The sequence below is a fragment of the Ictalurus punctatus genome, chromosome 5, assembly GCF_001660625.3.
Source record: "Ictalurus punctatus breed USDA103 chromosome 5, Coco_2.0, whole genome shotgun sequence".
NCBI classification, from domain to species: domain Eukaryota; kingdom Metazoa; phylum Chordata; class Actinopteri; order Siluriformes; family Ictaluridae; genus Ictalurus; species Ictalurus punctatus.
The window spans coordinates 12,410,158-12,415,321 of NC_030420.2; positions in this window are offsets into that span (position 1 = coordinate 12,410,158).

Below are 5,164 nucleotides of genomic sequence, written 5' to 3' on the forward strand. Positions count from 1 at the left end.
TTTCAAAACTCTCAGGGAGTTAGAGGATCTGAATGTGTTGCAGGTCTGAATTTGGTGTCGCAGGAAGTGTCGCAGGAAGCAGTGTCCCTCGAGCTGATGCTATTTTCTTCTAATCTCTATACTTTAAAATTATACTTTTTTTTTTACCTTTATAACGTTTACAAATATTACTGATAGAACTTTAGATAAAACAATCGTAACGTTGTGCTGTCGCCAAGTTTCACTGGTTCTTACAGACATCTGTGACGAGCTTGTAGCCCGCTAGCATCACCTTACTGCTAGCCTTGTTTACATTTCAACTTTTATCTCATTTACCGCTGTTTTAGAGAAAATATGTTGTTGTTTCTCCGCTTTTGAGTGCAGATGAGGACTCGCTCAAGCTGCACATGGTGCTGCTGGAAATGGAGGATGTGGAGAAACAGATCCGCGACCTACTCAACAAGCAGGCCCAATTGCTGGAGTGAAGAACAGCGCTGGAAACATCTTGTGCTTCTGCCTACACATCCAACGTAAGCGCTCAGCGTGGTATTACCATTCCCAGCCCCTCTACGCTGTGTGTTTCTCTGTGCAAGGACCGTGCGCCCAAGACTTTTCCAGCCGAGGTCTCTGTCACACCGGCGCCGACACACCACAGACCTTGGTTGCTCCAGCAGCGAAAGGCAAGAGCCATACCCCGGGCGAGGACCTCTCCACCTCCGGTGTTCGAGATCCCAACCAGGAACCGCTTCGCCCCTCTCCGCCAGACCAGACTAAACGCTGTGATCGTTAGGGACTCCATTGTGCGAAACGTTCGCGTCGCTTCAACAAAGGGTAAGGTGCACACACATTGTTTTTCCTGTGCTTGTGTCCTTGATGTCTTTGCGAAAGTACCCGGGATCCTGAAGAAGGATGAGCACATTGGAGCGGTCATGCTGCACACGGGGGCAAACGACATCTGGCTACAGCAAACAGAGGTTCTGAAGAGGGACTTCGCCAGCCTGATAGAGATGGTACGGGACAGATCACCCACCATGAAGATCATCATCTCGGGACCTCTTCCCTCATACAGACGTGGAAGAGAGAAATAGTTTGTATATAATGTACCCTTAGTTTTGACAGGTATAGGTCAAAGGTCAAAAAGATACACATTCTAACTCTCTATATCTAGATCAAGGTCATGATCATAAAAATATTTATAGTTATGTTAAATCTGGATCACATCCATTCGTGACACAAACGTTACCATACCTGGTACGGCCATATGTTTTCCACCCCACACACGTTGCACACATGGTCTTTCTAACACTCTGTGGTAGGTCATAAAAATATATATAGTTATGTTAAATCTGGATCACATCCATTCGTGACACAAACGTTACCATACCTGGTACGTCCATATGTTTTCCACCCACACAAGTTGCACACACATGTTCTTTCTTTTCACATAGAATATGAAACTCTCTGTGGTAGATCATAAAAATATATATAGTTATGTTAAATCTGGATCACATCCATTCATGACAGAAACGTTACCATACATGGTACGGCCATGTGTATTCCACATCCAAACAAAAATATGACACACACACACACACACACACCCGCACAAACACACACGTGCACGTACAAACGCATGCATACGAACCTGCTTATAAAAGTCGAGCATCCCCTCTAGGTTTTATAATACTCTGTACTTAGAACAACGTGTGCGAGCTTACAACATGGCTGATGTTTGTCCTAACACGCCGAAAAAAGCTCACCCTTTTTTGGGAAGAATAGGAAAAAATGTTAGAACATGAAAAGATTCAATATTGGGTAATGTCAAACGGATGTACAGCCGGGTTTTTTTTCGATGCAGAAAAAGGAACCGTTTTGCTTTTCAAGTTCTCGGTCCCGGGACACACGATCTTTTCCTTTCACGTAGAATATGAAGCACTCCGAGTCAGGCCTAGGTCAAAGGTCAACACCGTAAAACCCTGTTCTGATGCATTCCCGCGCGCACACACACCCCACACACACACTAGCATGCATACGAACCTGTTTATAAAAGTTGAGCACTTAGAAAGTTTGAACATCTGCAAAGTTCAACAGAATTTCCAGAGTCTATCCTTCACTACTTCCAGACACCATGGATTTCTCGGCAGGTAAAAATATGTATTTTAATCAATTAATAGTTAAATATAAATTGAAATACAATGTTTATGTAATTATCCAATTGGCAATGATATTGATATAAACTTAGAACTAATCTTTCTGAGTACAAAAATCATCATCCTTATCTGGTCATTATGTAATGTGGTACGATACTTTATCTAAAATTTAAATATTCATTACATTTATATTACAGTGCAAGACCGAGTTAAGCTCATCTGATTCTAGTGTATAGGTAATTAAAATTTGTCTCTTAGATCTATGTAGTGATCTAAAATGGGAATGTTAAGTTATTAAAAGTATGTTTTACTGTTTTATAGACAGCTTGGTGATTATTTCTGATGATGAGATTCCCGAAACAACCACTCATGACCTTTTGAATCTGAGCTCCACACGTAAGTCATAATATAAAATTATGAATGTTTCATGCTGTAAAAGTCTTTCATACGTGAATATAACATTATTTGTATCATATTCAGAAGTTGAGGGAAACGTGACTAACAGTGCTTACGACGGAGATATTTCAGGTGAGTTGCTGTATATTTACCTTCCATTTACCCGCACAAAAAATAAATAAATAAAAGCTCTTCCACATGTTCTGTGACTTATAGATACGAGTGATGCAATAGAAGACCAAGAGGAAATCATCTCGGAAACTGACATTCAACAAGACATCGAACTACAACAGATCTGCGCAGTGTGGCATGAATTCTTCGAAGCAAAGACTGATTTATTGGAAAACTTTGGACAGATTGATTATACACTTGAATCTGGTCGAGGTACAGATTTTATCCCTTTACTGTACAGCACGCTTGAAAATGTGAATAGATGTCTCTCAGTGAGCATAAAGTTGATTAGAAAATTGTATGATAGATATGGCGCAGAAACGACTGAAATGCAGTTCGGATATAGAGACTAAAAAAAAGAGAACCGAAAATTCTCCATTATCGCATGATTTCTTTTATGACGGAAACCAGAGATTTTCAAATGGTTCGTTATATCATGATTCGTACACACCCCTGAAACCATGTTTAACTGAAGCGATCAACCGGCTGAACGAAAGTTTAATTCCGTCACACCAAGTCGTTAGTGAGAGACCTAATCAGAGTCCAAATTACGTCGTATCAAACACAACGGTGACGCCAAATGATATATTTTCTGAATTAAATCAATGTCTGTTAGAGTTACATAACAACCTAAATGAACACGGTCATTCAGTACAATTAAAACCTGATCTAATCGATACAGTCAATCAGTTGAATGAAAATTTAAGATCATCAGAGCAGAGCAATACTCAAAATGAAAACCCCAGCTGAAATTCCAGTCAAACTGTATCAAGTATGCCGGTGACATCGCACAACATATTTTTTTTTATTAAATCAATGTCTGTTAGAGCTACAAAATAACCTAATCGAACAAAGAGAATCTATGCAGATAAATCCATGTTTAATAGACGTGGGGAATCAAATCAATGAAAATATGTCATTATCTCCCATTCAGAATATCGTCTCAACTCCAGAAAACGCTCAGGAACCTAGACCGTTATCTTCTCATGATATGATACACGAACTTAATCAAAGTCTTATGAGGATAAATGACAGTCTGGTTAACTTAATCGAAAACCCTGACAATATTGCACAAAATAAACGGTAAACGATAATGAGTACAACCGTCCAATGGAAAACATACACTCGCCTAATGCCCAAGATCCCCAAAAACACACATTCGCCCGATACCCAAGATTCTCAATTGGAAAATACGCACTCGCCCAATATCCGAGATTCTCAAATGGAAAACATGCACTCGCCCGATATCCAAGATTCTCAAATGGAAAACTCGCCCGATATCCAAGTAGAGCAAGAGGGTGATGGATTAGATCCTAATATTAGAATAATTAATCGGGAAAGATTCAACAACACTGAGATTAGGAGAAGAGTGAATTTTTCTTCTATTGCGAACGTTGACAGCTTTGCAGATTTTTATAATTATGTTTTAGAGATTTTAAACAGTGTGATTGAAATCGCTAACAGTTTAATTTCTGCCAAGGATATAGTCACCGTTGAAATTAGAGGTGATACGACCAATGTTTCATCACGCGTTCAATTAGACAATGGTGTCATCGATTTAGGTTCTTTTCTGACCATGCTCAAAAATGCAATTCAGAGTAAACGTGAAATTTTTACAGATAATACCCTTGAAATAGTCGTCCAAATCGTTCAACCACCAAGAAAATGCAGCATCTATTCATTTTTCACAACAGAGACGTGCTTCGCCTTGTGTGTCAGCCAACTTTTGAATCGTGAAAAAAATGATTTTGAAACCGAACAAATCGCTAGAAAATTACAACACGATGTGGGATTATCCGTAAACACCGCGGTCAGCTTCGCTGACGTATCAAGATTTGAGAGACATTTGAATTGTAAAATCGTAATCGTACACTGTTCTGCTAGCAAAGCCGGATACTCTTACTTTCAGACTAGCAAGACTCCCCACAAAAAAACGATTTACTAGTTTTTACATGACAACCACTATTATGGGGTTAAAAGTATCACCAGACTTTTAGGAACGAGTCATGTTTGTCATTTCTGCCATTCCGGGTTTGACGTTTTATGGAATCATAAATGTGCTTATAGTTGCAACGTTTGTCACGACCCCGATTGTTACAAACACCCTAAGAATGTTACTAAATGTCCAGAGTGTCAGAGACTGTGTAACTCACATTACTGTTTCGAGAGGCATAAAGCAAAGATTCAATCGCGCAAAGGCGAATATTCTATGTGTGAAACGGGATTCTACTGCGGTAAATGTAAACGTGTGGTACGGGATAAACCCAATCGTGAGAATCACGTATGTGCCCATTCGAAATGCATACTCTGTGGCCAAAAACTCGATGAGGATATCGAGCATAGATGTTTTATACAGAGGGCCAGGAAAGAAAGCGAAAATACGGATTATGTGTGTTACGATTTTGAGACTAGGCAGGAAACAGGAACACATGTAGCTAATTTCATATGCTGTATTGATTTTAAGGGAG